At 38.8% G+C, this 18,219-nt stretch overlaps 1 long non-coding RNA gene across 4 annotated transcripts in view; it reads left to right on the top strand.

The window, feature by feature from the left end:
- The window catches only part of LOC125329335, a 96,229-nt gene extending 80,395 nt beyond the window's left edge, over nt 1-15,834 (top strand). For 3 of the 4 annotated variants that reach the window (XR_007205126.1, XR_007205125.1, XR_007205130.1), the window contains one exon: nt 300-9,928. This is a non-coding gene — a long non-coding RNA (uncharacterized LOC125329335). Of the gene's footprint in view, nt 1-299; nt 9,929-13,796 lie in introns of those variants that run through there. The other variant, XR_007205127.1, reaches the window with a different exon arrangement.
- The last annotated feature ends 2,385 nt before the right edge of the window (nt 15,835-18,219 follow it).

Below are 18,219 nucleotides of genomic sequence, written 5' to 3' on the forward strand. Positions count from 1 at the left end.
AGGCTATTGGTGTCTGATTCTTTTACTTTAGACAATCCATGTATGTTCACAAGTTTCATACTGTAATGTACCAGAAAGTATTTAAGGCAATAGCACTGCACAATATAGGTGATACATAAACCAGAGAATGTAATTCTGACTCCACTGACACCTGCAGGGAAACTGCTAGGTCCAGAAGAGCTGAGACACCACCCAGATCATTCAAGAGTGATAGAATCTCTTTAGCATGGCACTTTTCAAAGTAACCTATGCAAGTCATCACCACACTGCCGTGTCCTTGACATATCTTTTTTTTGTAGCAGGTCCCATTTTTTGAAGACTACCAGAAAGTAACAGAGAGGAAACAGAGCATCAAAGCATTTATTGAAAACTCTGTAGTTTCCCTGGAACTCCCTAGGCTTTTCAACAAGGCAGTGACATTTCAACAACAGCACATTTCAGAGAAAGCAGGGACCCTTCTATGACATATCACCATTCCTATGGGCCCTATGCATGTCAGAAAGCTACTTACAGAGAAGTAGCCAGTTAGAGAGTCCTGCCCAGCTGTCTCCACCAGTCATCTTTACTGCTTCTCAAAGCTTCCCCAAGCCAGCCTCAAATCTGACTTCCCCTCATTTTACATACAGGGTCATTTATTGAAAAGCCTGGACTAGGCTACATGATTGTATAAAATCAGTGCTGCCCAGATGCCATCCATCCTGTTTCCTTCAGGAAAAAAAATGTTCAAAAAATAAAAGTCATCAGCATTGTGTAGCCTCAGGGAAATATCTCCTATAGATTCTCATTGAATTTGGTTTCTCTCTAGCTATTACAAAGAAAAATAATTCTCTAATATATTTTTGAACAAGAAAAAGTGACTTCATATTTCAAGAGGCGTACACAGCACCTGGTTATGTTTCTATTTAATTAAGGTTATTTTCCTAGAGAAAGGATAAAGCATAGAATGTCACCATAACTAAGAAAATAAGTGCATCAAACTCATACATATTAGTCCCAAAGCAACATTAATGAATCTTAACAATTTTTTGAGAACCTTAGTGCTACTGGACTAATAACACCTTATTTAATCTGTGCTTCTGGAAGTCAGTGGAGCAGTGGCAAATTCTACGAGCTGGAAACATGGTGCAGCATGTTTCAAGTTACTGCTTTCTATACCTTAACTGGTGCCAAAATATTTCTATCAAGAGCTTCTGATAATTTTTCAGATGATTACTACCATTCACAAATGGTTTTAGGTAAAACTAATGGAAAGGCAATGTGACAACCATTCCTTGCTCATGTTAAAAGAGAAAAAAAACTTTTCCATCGAGTCTGTCTTTTAGGAAAATATTCTTGGTTTCTATAAATTGCTTTCTAGATGGAATGCTGATCAAGCTGTATTATTTATTCTATCTCATTTTTGCTTGGGCAATTTTGAGTTCAACTTTTCCTGAACACTCATTTTATTTTTTAATTTTTTTTAATGGTGACACACTTGTGTCATGATCATCATGTTGAAAAAATGAGAAAAAATGTGACACTTATTGAGGACACATTCCGTGTCCTGGCAATCCCAGTGAATGAAAAAAAATCAGCTGAACTGATGTTTGCTTGTATATAAGGAGATATTTCTAAGGCAGAACATCAACAAAGTGAACTGGAGAAGAGGCTGACAATCACAGATTGTGCTATACAATTTCATACAGAAGGCACCTCTGGCTCCATCATCAGCAAGTTGATAAAATTAATGAAACAGAAGGGAGAGCTGTAGACATATGTGCATCCTAAAAACTTCACAGTTGAGTAAGTTGCATGACATGGTAGTCATAGTAAGTAAAACTTTTCAAAGAAATTCTTAGACATAAAAAAGTTTGGACGTGTGTATCAAGTAAATACTACCTATACCTATATGAACAAATTAAATTCTGACAAGGCTATTTCTACACACAGGAACCCAGCTGCTAAAATGGTTCCTGACATTGTTTTGGCCTAAACTTTCCCAAACAATGCATAAACTTGCTTAAAGAATTATCAAATTGTAGACACTTTTTTGTGGCTATTCCTTGCCTATGAGTACCTCCTTTTGGATAGTTTTTTGGGGTGAACATGGGCCGTTTGTGTCAGTTCATCTCAGGAAACGGCCACTGGCATATTTCATTTACTAATACAGTCACACACTCTATAATTCCTTTTTTTTTTTTTTTTCCTTCATACTCAATTCATCCGGGAGCAATCGAATGATCAGCCTGTGTGTCTGTCTGTCTGTTACATCCTACAGATTTCAGCCAAATTAGGTATCTGAGTGAAAAGTAAATTCCTTCAAGTTTAAAGAAAACAGGCAATCTTGTAGAGAAGTAAGACATAGAAACGCCCCCTTTTATGGAAAATCACTACACAAGTTTACCCATCACTGACAATGGAGAATGTGCATAATAGACCAACTTTGAGAAACACACTCATGCAAAATTTGGCTTCTTTTGCCTTTCTGCCTACTGAAATATTCATTGGTTATTTGTTCCAGTATCCTTGAAAAAAGTAGATTTAGACTCTCTAATGTTTCATTCCCCATTTCATTCTCTCTATTTTTGCCACCTCCAGGCATTTCTGTCTCTCATGTTGTTTGGGATTATTTCCAAATCAAGACATTCTTTGAGATTCTAAGGAAATGGCATTTTAGGGAGCTATAGGCTAATAACTAAGCTCTTGTGTAGACAGTCCTGTGGTAATTTAAGGGAAACTGTGACAATGATTGACTTGTGATTTGTCCTTAAGATGAATGGCACAGATAGCGCCTGTGCTGTTCTAAACAAATCTCACAGTCTGGGCCTCTGCTTGAGTTCACAAATTATTCTTTATGGATTTTCTCTCATAGGAAAGAATCATAGAAATTTTCGGATTGGAAAGAACTTTAAAGTTCATCTAGTTCCAACCACCCTGGGCAGTGTCACCTTCCACAAGACCAAGTTGCTCAAAGCCCCATCCATACTCAAGGTCTATGACTGATGTAATGCTTAATCACATAAAGCATGGAAAAATATTTTAAAAAGATAGCAAGAGGGAATCTACTTCATTTTTCTGTCCTAACTTTACCTGTGTTGATTATCAGAGAAATTTAATTCATCTATTCTTAGAGACCTTCAACAGCAGAGTTGGTACAACCTGCTCTTCCCCTATCAACTGTGCTTCTGAAGTGCTTTCTAAGGTGAACATCCATGTAGCACTGCATATGCTGGGGAGTCTTACTATTTCTCTCCCTCAATTATTAGCTCAACAGAACAGTTACTGATTTTACTGAATATATTCTCTCTGTTGGGAAAAAAAAATCCTTTAAAGTTAATAATGGGACAGCTATTATATTGTTGTAAGTCCTGAGTAACTCCTGTAAGTTTGCAATCATAGAATAAGAGAATATTTAAGGTTAGAAAAGATCTTTAAGATTATCAAGTCCAACTGTCAACCTAGCACTACCACCATGTTAATCATTAAATCATGTCCTCAAGTGCCATATCCCCATAATTTTTGAACACCTCCAGTAATGATGACTCCACCTCTTCCCTTCTCAGTCTGTTCCAATGATTTGCAACCCCTTCCATGAAGACATTTTCCCTAACAACCAATCTAAACCTCCCCTGTTCCATTTTGAGGCCATTTTCTCTTTTCCTGCCACTTGTTACCTGAGAGCAGAAACTGACCCCCGCTGTGGAGAGGCAGTTGGGAAGCCAAGCGGAAAGTACTGCAGGTATGGATATCTTGACCTTAGTGGGACAGAAGCCATGGGAGTGGCAGACATGTCTTTGAAGGACTGAGTAAAAGGAATGTCATATATTACATTGTGTCTTGCTTTAGAGAAATAATGCAAGATGATAGTTAATTAATGTTGCTAGGAAACATGAATGTTGTGCTCTTTACTAAGGGAATGGAAAGTTTTGTTTAAAGGCTATAAAGGTATATAAGCCATGCTGCAGAAACAATAAATTGGACTTTTGCTTGCACCGAGCTGCATCCTGTCTCTCAACTGCCACACCCCCTCTCACCGCAAACTCCTTTCAGGTATTTCCAGAAAATTACCAGGTCTCCTTTGAGCTCCTTTTCTCCAAGCTGAACAACCCCAGCTCCCTCAGCCACTTTTTATTAGACTTGTTCTCCAGACTCTTTACCAGCTTCGCCGCCCTTCTCTGGACTTGCTCCACCACCTCATTGTCTTTCTTGTTGTGAGGTGGTGGAACTGATACAATGACTTGCAGAAGTACAAATGAGAAAATACTGTGGCCTGAAGCTCTAGAATGTCAAATTTCTTTGTATGCAACTATTGAATGCATGTTAAAAGAGCGTGTCAAGAAGTTATAATTGATATCAAAGTGCTGTTTTTCACCTAATTTGTCTCACTTTAGGTACTTACTATGAATGTCTTATCTATGGGTGCTTATATTTAGAAAAAAGAATTAGAAATGTAGATAAAAAGCTGCACAGCACTCACATTTTGGGGAAAAAATACATTCCAGCTGCATTTGCTTTAGCCTCAGTGGGACACTGAGACACTTGTCAAAACCCAACAGGCATACTGAGCTTCAATGATTCATAGGATTTAAATTACTTGCTCTGGGGGAAATCAAATGTGCAGGAGACCCCACAGGGTCCCACCATCTAATTAAAGGGAGCTTTCTTCTTGATCATCCTCATGTAAATATGTAATAAGCCATCAGACTAGAATCATTCTGTTTACACATGATCTGCCAGTCAGGAAGATCAATGATGAGAGCAAGCGCTTTATATTTATCTGCTGAATATGTTGCAGATCATCTAACAGATTTCTTTATGAAGACTTGGATCTCCATATGCAGGCTGAGAAGCCTGGAGCAATTCTGAATTCTCTTAATATGACATTTTGAACAGGGAGATAGATGCTCAAGTTAAAATTCTCTAGGAAGATTAATTTTTGGACATAAACTTTTATTCTGTAGAATTCTTTTTGTTGTAGTCCTGCTTCTTTCCAGAATCAGATATCATGAAAAGTACTCCTTTATGCACAAACATACATGTGATAAAGACTTTATCTTTAGCACTATATTTTAAACATGATGCTATCAGCACCAGCCATTGAACTAAATGAAAGCAGACCACTCTCTAGCCAAATGACATAAAGCAAATGATTTTACAGTGCCAGGGCAGTAGGATCTGTTCTCAAACAGTGCTGCTGTAAAAAAAAATTACATTGATTTCATATGTCAGCAGAATTGTATGTGTTAGCATATTTGCCTGTGTTTGAAAATTGTGGCTTTAAACTCTTTAGAAAAGAAATAAAATGTTTTTGTGATAAGTCAGGAAGAAAATTGATGTAATGTAGAATTTTATAAATGTTGTATTTTTTATTAATTTATTATTTTGAGGTAATCACTGTACATAGAGCTACCAACAGCTAATATTCATCTGCTTTTTATTGCTTCTCCAGCTGCCTTCTTATTTCAGTTTATTAGTTAAACTTTATTTCTGATTTTATCACCACCACCAGACTTCAAACTGTTTTTTGATACTCTTCCCTGCTTTTTATATTTTCCTTTTCGTATAAACAGGAGTTTTTCTCTTTTCCATAACAGCCAGAATTTTCTGAAAGGCATGGAAAACCAACAAGTGAGGCCCTTTTTGAAGTAACCACAAAGGATTATATGAAGTGTGAATGATACTAATTAGATCCTGTAACTTTAAAACAGTTTGAAAATCTGTGAATTTCTAAAAGCAAAATAATCGCCTTTCTTCTTAGTCTGACTTTCAACCTTCAGTGATTAGTCTTTATTCTCTGTAATCAAAGAAATAAGTTCAGATGAATAAACACAGTATTTAGCATTTTTATTGGAGAGAACTGCCAGTTCTTTGATGTAATCTATTGTTAAATTTTTTGCTTTGGTATTAGAAGATGTGATTCTTACACCAAACCTCTACTCTTGCTCTCTATATCTTGCTTTGTTTTAGCAGAAAGACTCAGCTGAAACACAAAATTTTTTCATTAGTGAAGAAATTTCCTTAAAGGATATGAGGACCTACATTAATATCATCAGTAAAACAGGAGGTACACTTACACATTTTTTCTTACAAAACCAAAAGGGTGTTTGCTCTTATCTTCCTCTGGAAAGCGGAATTCCCTAACATACACTACCCAGACCAGACTGTATCAACAAAATTTTCCGTTTAAACACCTATGCATTTGAGAAGACAGCTCAGACCAAGAGATCAAAAGGAAAGGAAATGGTGCAATTTGAAAAAGGGGAAATTTATGTTAGATATTAGGAAAAAATTCTTTACTGTGAGGGTGATGTGGCACAGGATTACGTTGCCCAGGGAGGTTGTAGATGTCCCGTCCCTTGCAGTGTTTAAAGCCAGGTTGGAAAAGGCCTTGAGCAACCTGGTATAGTGGGAGGTGTCCCTGCCCACAGCAGGGGAAGTTGAGACTAGATCATCTTTAAAGTCCATTCCAACCCCCTGACATTCTCTGATTCTATGAACTATGTATAATTAATACTTACATTAAAAATAATGGCACATATCTTCAGTCAAGTCTTTGCAGCAGTTAGCCTGAAGTGATGAGTCTTGCTGTATTTTGGTGCCTTTCTATCTATCTTTAGAGACTGTTTACAGGATCAGTCCAGTGACAGGTATCTAGGGGAAAAATGCACAGTTAGGACATTCAGGAAATATTACCCCAAAATAAGAAATATATGACCATTTTAAAAATTCTACATTAGATCCGTTATCTTCCTGACCAATCCCAAAAGCTTTTTGTTTCTTTTCTAAATAGCTTAAAGCCACAATTTTCAAACACAGGCAAATATAAAATCTTTTTTCCTTGAATTTCCTTGTTGTTCATTTTTCCCCTCAGGTGCCTGTCCATTCAACTGGCTCAGGCTTGGAAGGTAGATGGGAAGGCACCATGACCCATTGCTTCATGCCAATTGCTGCCAAGCATTGATTGAATATAATTACTTTTCTCCTTCATGTTAGATTGCTGACATATTCCTAACATTTTACTCACTTCATACCACTTCAGAACAATCTGTAGCACCCAAACACGTGAGCTCAAATACCTTCCAAAATGTGTTTCTATTTCAAGCTGCAGTCAGAAGAGAATGAACAGCAAAAGAAAGAGCCATGTTACCACAGCACTTCTCACATCATATCTGAGCTGATAAAACCTGCTGAAAACACACACAGCCTTCATACAATATCACACCAGATTACTTTTGCAACTCAAAATATGGCTGAATGCATCTGCTAAACATATATAATGTAAATCATATTCTTGATTTCAATGTTAAAGACGTTCTTGGTAGCTCTCTGAATTTCAGATGCAGAGTCATCAATTTTCTGACTCTTAATTCTAGTGTCACTCTCAACTGTGTCTTCATTAGTGGCTTCTTGCTGCTGTGACATGTTGAGCCAAACTTAACTCTGTCTTCCTCATGTCTTTTGATCTGGGATCTTTCTTCTCATATTACCTATCTAGTTGACTGGGTCAAAGTATCATCATTTTGCCTTTCATATTCCAGTTCTCATTTGCTGGTCTGAAGGAGTCTTCTGAAATCCCTGTTTTCTTAGCAGCCTCCTCAGTACAAATAGTACTGGAGGAAGTTTTACTTCTTCAAATGATTGCATAGAGCACTGACTTGTGCTGAGTCCTACAAACTTCTGATTAACCTTCCTTTCAGAGTTTCATTTTACTGTAGAGGTTTCTGATGCCTCCATATTGAATCTGGTCTTTCGTGCTACAGGTTTGATCCAAGCAAGCCTGATGTTACAACAGGAGCCCCACAAAGGGCAATGTTTAAGAACAGTATTGATTTATGTGAAAGAATTTTTCATTAATCCTCTTGAATAACTTATGCAAGCTAGCAAAAATCAGAACAAATAATTCTGGTTTACTTATAATTTCTTCTAGATATAGTTAGCAAGATACACCATCATAATTTCTATATCATGCTCACAAGACACACATTTCACGTCCCTGTACCTATGCTAGTAATGCCAAAAGGGTCATTGGTTCATTCATCCATTTTAAGGTCATGATGAAGGTGAATGTGATGAGGGGAAAGAAAAAGGGATCCTGCTTAAAACACAGAGCATAGATTCAGCATAGCAAAAATTCACTGGAAGATAGGAATTTGCCTACATTTCCTGAACCGTAACATAGATTCAGGGCCTAACTGGAGCCAATGAGAAGAACTATAAAAACAACATGTCCTGAAGAAACTGCAAAATGGAGTTCGATAAATCAGAATGTTGAAGACGGAACCATTAAAGCAATTGAAAGCTGTCATTAAACCATAAAACAATTGACACTAGGCTTAGAACCTCTTATTATGCATGATCGTTTTCCAAATAACAAAACTAATTTTACACATCATGCTACTGCATTTAAGTCAGTTACTGACTGGGAGATATGAGGAACTGATTTAATGTGCACATATTATTTCACAGCTGTTTACTTAAGGGTTTCTTTTATCTTGCTACAAGCCACTGTCAGACAGAATATTGGCTGTGGGTCAGAACCATCAGGCCAATTTTTATGGGTCTAATTTAACAAACATTAATTTATAAATGCATTGTATTTTTATTTACAGGAACTTAGATTAAATATTTATCTTCAAATTTTACGGTAACTTTGCCATGGAGGAAAATGAGCAATAATGATTAATGGCACAGAGCATGAAACTTTTTCTTGATATCTCCAGTCTGATTAGTATTTTTTTTCATTGAACTTCAGAGCTCTGTGAGTACAAAAAATCAACTTTGAGCTCACACAGTTTGTTGCAGAAATGGAAGATATATGTCTAGAGAACTTGGTGGAATGGTATCTCCTTGTGTAGACACTCTACAAGGACAGAGGGCAGTCCCTGACCCAGATAGAAATATACACTACAGCTGCAGGAAAAAATATGAATGCAAGTTATTTAGTATCATTATTTAATTTAAAGTCCTGCCAACAGACTGCTAATCCTTCTTGAATAAATTTGTCCTATGCTCATATTACTAGAGGCGATTAATTATACAGTGTACAAGCTGCCTCTATAAAACACTGTCGTAGACTTTCTCTATCCAGATAGCTTCCAGCTCCCTCTTACATGTCAAAAGCATGAATGAAAGGATCTCCAGTACACAGCTGTCACAGATATGAGAATAAATTACTCTTTGCCCTGTGCTGACATCCCAGCTAGGGAGACAGACATTGAAGAAATACTCAATGGTGTGTTGGGGCCACCAACCTGGTTCAAGTTTGTCATGGTCATTTCTAGGTCTTGAGGGCAGGCTTGCCTCCCAATGCAGCTACACCTGTGCAGCTTTGGGAGCCTGTGAGACAGGATGTGATTGTTTGTTCACATAAACCTATAAACCAGGTGAAGTCTTATGTTCACTGGTCCAGATTATAGGATCCAACTTGAGAGGGTCTGAGAGGTCCTTTGATCACCTGCATTTTTGAAAGTCATGACTTTCCCAAAGATTGTACTATAGGATACTGAGTTTCTGTAACTCTCATGAGAAGATCTGACTAAGGCTGTGACACCGAAGAGTCCTTGTTGGTATATATTTTCCTGTCTGAGGAGAAGGACAATGTTAGTTTGTTTTCTAGACTATGTAGAACTTCGCTTGCTATGTGTCAAAAGGTAAGTATAATTAATTGATCTAATTTTCAGACTACATTGACAGTTCTGTAATGTTATTCTGTATTAATTACAGCATTTAAATGAAATTTGATATTGAACAACAAAAGTTTTATATAATTTAGTTACTTTGGCCTTGTAATTTTATTCATGGTTTGAACCATTTTCAGCATATGACTGGTTTTATCATTTTAATTGCAGGGAACAAACTGCTGCAGTAGACCAGGAGTTGGCACAGCTAGAGCATTGTCTAATGTTTTGGCCAACCATGCATGAATATTAGTAAAGCCGAGCTTTCAGAATTCTCTCTCTCTCTCTTAAATAAGTGTTTATGTATATATATTTGGATATATAAACACAAACATATAAACATATACATATATATATGTACACTTACATATGTATAAACCACCTATACATATAGTTTTAAATATATATATATATATATATATATATATATAAGATATATAAGTATGATGCTTTCAAAAAATAAACAATCCTAAATACACTGAGGACATTTCATATTTGAAGATGTCATTTGGAAAACTACCAGTAAACATCCAGATGCCTCCTTCAAAAATAATTCAGATACTAGTGGCAATGTCTGGCAAGATTACAAGCTTCAGAGATACTGTGTTTTTAGTGGAAAAAATAAGACACATCAAGCAACTTTGTCCTTGCATAATCTATTTGTTTGTCTCTTTAATTTAGTCCAGCTGTTGCATTCTAGCTAAGTCATAAAAATAAAAATAAATAAATTTGAGCTTAACTTCTGTTGAATTTAGAAAGATTTTGAATCTTTCTACCTGCCTGGTAAACATTTTCTGTCATAAGAATTCAAATTGTGAAAAGGCTTAGTTAAAATTTAAACAATTAAAAAAATAAAATAGATAAGTTTTTAAAAGGCTTGTGTTTGCAGTGTGTATAGAGGATGAAAACCCTATGAGACCTCTTATGTCAGATGGAGTATTTGAGAAGTAAGAAAGAGTCAAACCCTCACTGCAGGTGAGATGGGTGCTTCTAGGTGAGGGTATGCAGGAAACAGCAGTGAGAGCAGCCGTGCCTTTGCCACAGCAGTTCTTTCTCACCTCTCCAGGGGAGAAGGGTAGGGAGATTGACAGGACCTTCTACCTTCCCCTTCCTACTTCCCCACCAGCACCCACTGCTGCAGCAAGAGCATGTTTGCATCAAGCACTCTGCTATCTCATAGGGGATGGGGATGGGCCTGCTGCTGTCAAAAAGTACTCACTAAAGTCTGTGGGGGACACAGTGAGAAAGGAGGTGTATGGTAAGGGGAACCAGCATGCAAAATCTGGGCCACCACACCGTTCCTAGGGCATACTGCAGAAGAGCTTGGCTATAACAGCTCATGAGTTTGCTCAAGGTTGGTAGGACACAAAAGATATTTAGACCTATGGCACTTCTCATTTGGCAAGCTGCAACACTCAGGGAGAACTTCAGTCTTTTACAGTTATTTCATTCTGAAATCTCTGTGCCAAGATACTCAATAACTCTTAGGCAGCGCTGTGCTGCCATATAATGTTCTGCAATATAAAAGAAAAAACAAAGAGGACAGTTAAATAAAATGGGGTTGAAAAGAAACCATATGGACAATATAGTAAGTTTTATTTCAGATTCTTTATTCTTTCAACACTAAACTTAGAAAAATTATTATCCTCTTGAAAAGCAGTAACTATGCTTAGTAGGAATGGTGCTTTGCTTTAAACTTGTAGTGATCGGCTGTTTCAAGCCCCACTGAGGTAATGTAACTAAGGTTCTTATTAATAGATACACTTAAGAAAATGCATAAGGAGAAGATAGTAAGAGAAAGAAAGAATAAGAGTGGGGGAAGCCACAAATAAAAGATTTGATAGATTAATATGCATTCAGGTTCAGGTGGGAAAGTCCAGGTACCTCCCCTGGGAGGGGGGTTTTACACTGTCTGATATGACACTCTGGATCATGCAGAGTCTTCTGCTGGAAAGCCACAGATATGAATCTGGGGGCACTTTGAGGGTCTTTGATGGTTTATAACCCTTTGTAAGATATAACAGCTGTTTCTCAAGCCTGTGTAATTAAGCCAGTTATGCCTTATCAGAAGAGATGAATACCCTCAGGCCTACATGTGCATGTCCCAGTACCTCCTGGGGGAAGAGGGAGAGGGGGTGGGCCTTAACCGACGGGAGGACATTAGCATGATGAAAAGCATTATCTCACCTCACAGGATCTGCTTTTTGCCAGCCTTTTCCCTTATCTTGTTTAAAAACCTGCCTGTTGCTAAACAAAGATTGGTTTGTCCTGGTCATCCTCTGGTGGTGGATGCACACGGCCTCTGCACCTGGACTGTTCTTATGGAGATCAGAGCTTTTGCCACCACGCATCCAAAACCCTCTTCTTTGGTTGGGGGTTGCAAACCTGGCCTCAGCAAAGCACCTGCTGCTTTTGTCAGTGGCCAATTGTTTGAATCATTAACCATTAACATTTCAGTCTCTCACATGGGCCAGCCTGCAAAGTCTTGATTCTGAACCCAAAGATGTTCAGGAAGTTGAAGAAACACAGCCCCAAGAGTGGGTTATGGATGGTTAGCTGCTGATGTTAAAAATAGTCTTGTGAGTGTTTGGGATTTTTTTAAAAACTGTAAAATGGCAATTTTTAAATCACTGTATGTCCACTAGGAAATTCACCTGCATATTTAGTACATCTTGTTGATGGTTTTGATTTTCTGCACTGAAACTTGTAGATGAATGTGGAATTTCTTATGCAATCAAAAGTCATAGTTCTACAGAAACGTGAACAGTTGTTGGAGTTTCCAAAGGCAAAGAGTATCAGTGACATCAGAAGGAATACTAAAGGGGTAAAAGTTATACAATGTGGATATGAGAATATTGCTCTGGGAACAAAAGTACTTCTTAGGTTTGGGGATGTCACAACTGACCTAATTCATGAATCTCAAAATCAATTTCAACCTAACATTTTTTGACACTTGTATTCCAAAACTCACATTAAGAAGGAAAAAAAAATTAAAATATATGATTGTCACAGATTCTATAACTCCTGAGGATTTCTACCTAGTGATAGATGTTCAGCCCTTCTGAAAATCAAAAAAATAACTGATCCCTCGTGGGTGTAAGCTTTTTTTATGGTTTAATTTTGAAACAGTGCACAACATCCTTTGAATTATCAGAAGTCAGCCAAAAGAATCCACTGCCCTTTATCTCAGCCTTTCCTCCCTCTCATTCTAATGCTTTGATAAATCAGACTCATTTAGAGACCAGAGAGGAAAGTGGAATACATCAGGATGTCTCTGTATTTACAATCCCACATCTTCATGCCCTGGCAGCTCAATGCCATTCTTCAGAAATAAGACAGCAAAGAACAGATTGATTTTCTTTTTTTTTAATTGCATCCCTGCCAAGACCCTATTGGGAGGAAAACAGAGGTATGGACTCAGGGTTTTTCAGATGCACTGACACAAGCTTATTTGTCAAAGATCAAATCTCCAGTGAACAGCTTGCCGCAGCTTTTATTTCCAAGACTTTGATAATAACATCCAATTGATGTTGCATTGGTGTGCACTGAGACAGCAAAGAAAATTTCAGAGATATTTGGAAAAGTACAGAAAAGGACAGAAAGAGAAGAGGGAAGAAAACTGATGTTTTTAAACAGCTTAAAGACAAATGTGTAATACTTTTCAAGATATAGTGCTGAACAATATGCTTTATCAGGCATAATGCAGAAAAAACTAATTTGAGAACAGCTATACTCTTGATTTGCTTCTTGTAAAAGTTTAACTTTCTCTCTGTAGAATGACATTTCAAGACATTAATGAATGGCTTGACACTCAGGAGTATGGTTAAAAAAAATCACACATTTGCCAGGATTTCAAGCAAGATGTTGTCATCCCTACAAAGGCAAACAAAATCTGTCAGCAAGAGTTGTTTTGGCGGGGATGAATGACTAAGGCCTGTAATTCTTGACAATGTTTTCAATCAGAGGGGAATATTTTTAAGCTTCTTAAGTGTGATTCTGCTAGCTAGAGCATCTAGCTAGTCTTGGGAGCACTAGAAAGCCAAATGCCATGTCCCCTAGCTGCTAGCATTTATGAAATATGTAATTCCTTTCAAATATATTTTATGTCTCTCCTCTCTCTTGCATCTCCTGCCCTTTTAGAAAACAGGGACGACTACCAAGGAAAACTGAAACTCTCCTCTCTGCACTTTCAAAAGTATGTTATAACCATTAGGCCATATTTCTAGACCACTTGACTTCCCTCTCACCTACATTGAAATTGTGCTGCTGCTAGTTAACAATACTAATCTCAATGAGTCAGGCAAAAGCAAGCCTGGAAAAACATCGTTACTGCTCCCAGCTTCCACTGAAGACTACTACTGCAATTATGAATCTCTAGCTCTATTATTGTATTCAGCATCTTTGACAGGTTTCTATACCTCACTAATACACATAGCACTTAACAGTGAGCAAGACAGGGGCAGAGGGACTGTAGCCCAGATGTGAAGAGGCAAAGACAATAAGGAATCTCACAGCTCACCCCTTTTTTCTACTTTACACTCCTCCTTTTGTCCAGCTTTCATTCTGCAAGTGCCACTTGATACACAGTGTGTACCAAAAAATGCTTATTTTAGAATCTGTAAGTTAACAATAATATACCCATCTCTTAGCTAAGGGACTCGGTTTCTTTGAAGGATTTTATACTGCAAAACTAAAACTTCCCATTGTGTTGGTTTTGCATGGCCAGGTTTCAATAGTGAGATGAGGAGGCTACAGGGATGGCTTCTCTGAGAAGCTGGCAGAAGCTTCCTCCATCTCCAACAGAGCCAATGCCTGCAGGCATTGACCTGTTGCTGTACAAGGCCAAGCCAAACAGTGATGATAGTAAAGCCTCTGGGATAACAAATTTAAGAAGGAAGAAAAGTTATTGCGCAGATGCAGTTGCAGCCAGAGAAGAGGTGAGTGCGAACATGTGAGAAGAACAACTCTGCAAGATCCAAGGTCTGTGCAGAAGTGGGGGGGTTGGGGGTGCTGAATGAGGCAGAACTGAGATTACCCTGCAGCCCATGGTGAAGACCATGGTGAAGGAACTGCAGCCTTGCAGCCCTTGGGAGTCAGTGGTACAGAGATCCATATGCAGCCCATGGAGGAGCCCCATTCTGGAGCAGGGTTTTAGATGCCCAAAAACCAGATGTGACTCCGTGGGAAACCTGGAGCAGGCTCTTGGCAGGATTTGCAGAACCATGAAGAGAGAAAACCACCTTGGATCAGGTTTCCTGGAAGGAATTTTGCCCCTCTGAGGACCAGTGCTGGAGCCTGTTCCTGAAGGACTGTACCCCATGGAAAGACCCCCACAGCAGAGCTGGTCCTGAAGAACTGTAGCCCGTGGGAAGGACTCACACTGGAGAAGTGGAGGACTGTCTCCTGTGAGAGATGGTGAAGCAGGTAAAGGACTCCTCTCCCCGAGAAGGGAGCAGAGGCAGAAACAACCTGTGATGAACTGACCATAACCCCCACTGACTGTCTCCATACACCATGCGGTTGAAGGAGTTAGAGAACTGGGAATAAAGTTCAGCTGAGGAAAGAGGGAGAAGTGGGGTGAAGGTGTTATTAAGATTTGTTATACTTCTTATGATCCTGGTCTAATTTTGATTGGTAATAAATTCAACTCATTTTCCCAAGCTAAGTCTGTTTTGCCCATCGCAGTAATAGATGAGTGATCCCTCCCTGCCCTTATCCCAACCCATGGACCTTTTGTTACGTTTTCTCTCCCCTGTCCAGCTGTGGAGGGGGGTGATAGAGTGGCTTTGGAGGGCACCTGGTATCCAGCCAGAGTCAACCCACCACACCCAGTAAGTGTATGCACTGTCCCAAGCAGGTGTGTAAACACGAGTGCACACGCACACAAACCAATTACACACCAGTTACACACTCATAACTGGTGACCCAATCCAGGCCTTTTCTATAAGCATAAATACCACTGAAGCAAGGAGAGGGACAATCAAAGACAAATAAATATTCAGGAACTGTCATCAAGCATCTTGAGAGCTTTCACATGCTTACACGTGCAATTCAAACATGTGACAGTATTGCAGATAATAATCCCTTCAAACTATAAAAATAAATCAAAAGACGGATGAGTAATTCTCAATTCTCAATTCTCAAATACTTCAAAAATCAATTAAAAAAATTCAAATTCAGGATAAATACTTGTCATAGGTTAGCAAGCATAGTCCCGGAAGGGACGTCCTTGCTAAGAGGTGCTTACAGTTTCCTCTGGGAACTGATAGAACCTATCAGCTGGCCAGTTTGAATATGGACAATTCTCTAAGCCACTTAAAGTTGTGATCACCTCTGTGATCCACATTTAAGAATAGGCAAACTCCCCCTCCAAGCTCTCTCTCGTTTCCGGCGCTGGCACAGGTGGCTGCGGGGCCCGAGTGGGGGCCAGCGGGCCCGGCCAGGCCCTGCTTGGGCCAGGCTGGGCCGGGCCACGGCCATCCTGGAGCCATGGACCTGTTCCAGCCGTGGAACCCCCCCCACTGCCTTGCCATGGGCAGCCGGAGCGGCTCGGCTCCCCCCCCTCTCCACTGCGATAAGAAAAATTCAACATTCCAGCTGCAAAGCTGCAAGGCCGAGGTGAGATTAACCCTTTTTATTGCTGTGAAGAGCTGAAAACCTGAGGGAAGAGAGAGAGGAGATGCTTAAAGCTGAAAGTCTGTTGTGAAGCTATGATATATCAGAGTATCCCGTTGTAATTTCATGAAGATATGGGGGGTGGAGTGTTCAGCTCGTGAGCAAAAGCACCTGCGCTGAGATAGGCAGATGCTGACGCAGCTGTAATTTCATGAGAAGTTCGGACAGGGAGAGATGAACCAGATGAGGACTTTTGCTCCAAATGGGAAAGGAGAAAACCTCAGTTCCTAGAGATGCTCCCAGAGATAGTCCTAAAGATGAAGATGATGAAGACCCTTTGCTCCCAGGGAAGGAGAAGGGCCTCTGTTTTTGTTTCTGAACGGCTCAACCTTAAAATTGTACCCCAAAAACCTTAAAGAGTGGACCCTCGAAAGCAGTTGCGGGAAAAGCTGCAAGTCGGGGGAAAGGACTCACACGCAGGCAGAGAGACTCCTCTTCCTAAATGGACTGAACAATATTTGGAAGTGGGCGGCTGTCTCGTTGTGATAATGTTTTCATAGCACGAGCAAGAAGAGACTTCTCTTTCTAAATGGACTGAACAAGGTTATTATGGAAGTGGTAAACAGACTGAACATCTTAAGGGTTGTCTTTTCACATTGTCAGTGGGAGAAGGGAGGAAGGTGGGGGGAGGAGGAGAGTTCTGAAGGTGGTATAATTTTTTTTTTCTTCTTTTAGGTCTGTTAATAAACTTCTTTATATTCTTTCAAGTTTGGTGCCTGCTTTGTGTTTCTCCTAATTCTTATCTCACAGAAGATAAACAGTAATGAGTATTTTGGACCAAACCACTACACTACTTTAAAAAAAAAAACATTAAGAGGTGCCATGGGAAAGAGGTCTCTGTGACCTCAGGACTTTGAAAGACGCTTGTAATTCACTTTTGTCCAAAAGACTCTTTGTTGGTAGTGCTTTGTTTTATTTTTTTAAATTTATTTTATTGTGAAAGCTTAATAGGTCCTTGCCATTTTATTTTACAATGTACGTTCACTCATTTTTACTGATATTACTGCCATTAAAATTCATGAAAATGTAGGCATCATCTGCCAAATGTGACCCACATTTTTTTTCACAATCTTTACTTGAGTGTGATACAAACTCAAAACCACAGCATACATGATCCACTTAATAGAGGTCCTGCATAGAAAAGCTGACAATTTATTGGTAGATCAGTAGTCCTGGGATGGATATACAATGCTTTATGAGTTTTCCAACTACAGAAAAAAGCTGTTCAGAAATATCAAGGTATGATTTAGTGTTTGTCCACTTACATGCTTCTTTTTGTTCTGAAACCAGTGTTTTCTGATTTTCTAAAACATACTTCCTCTTTCTCAGCTTCAGTTTAATTACATTGCTGCAGAAAAATTGTCAGATCATTCAAGCAGTGGAAGAATTATGCTGGATTGAAGATTAGGCTTTTCACTCGGAGAGCCTGTCATCACTGATACCAAGCCTGAAAAGATGAGGTGCCCACATAGGGTTGAAACAATAAAGAGAACCAGATCTAAACATGAACATACCAAATGACTCAAATTGGGTAACTCTGACTAAAGAAAGATATTTATGTTACTCTGATTATTTATCTATTTTCATAGGCAATTAAGTAGAGCAATGCCAGTAAAGAGAAACAAGGACAAGAATATGGTTACCTAATGATTAAGAAAGTGAATTTAAATTGTTTTTTATACAGTGGGAAGGAAATCAGCTGGTTTTACACACAAAACTAGATTTTCTAGAATGAAAACTACACTCAATATTTCAATTCTTATTAAAAAAAAAAAAAAGCTCCTTGCAAAAAAGGTAACCAAAATTATTCTTCCCACCTTTAGCCTAGATCTGATTTGGTGGTGTACCTGCATACTGTCCTAAAAGTTGATACCTGGAAATTAATTTA

The sequence above is a fragment of the Corvus hawaiiensis genome, chromosome 1, assembly GCF_020740725.1.
Source record: "Corvus hawaiiensis isolate bCorHaw1 chromosome 1, bCorHaw1.pri.cur, whole genome shotgun sequence".
NCBI classification, from domain to species: Eukaryota; Metazoa; Chordata; class Aves; order Passeriformes; family Corvidae; genus Corvus; species Corvus hawaiiensis.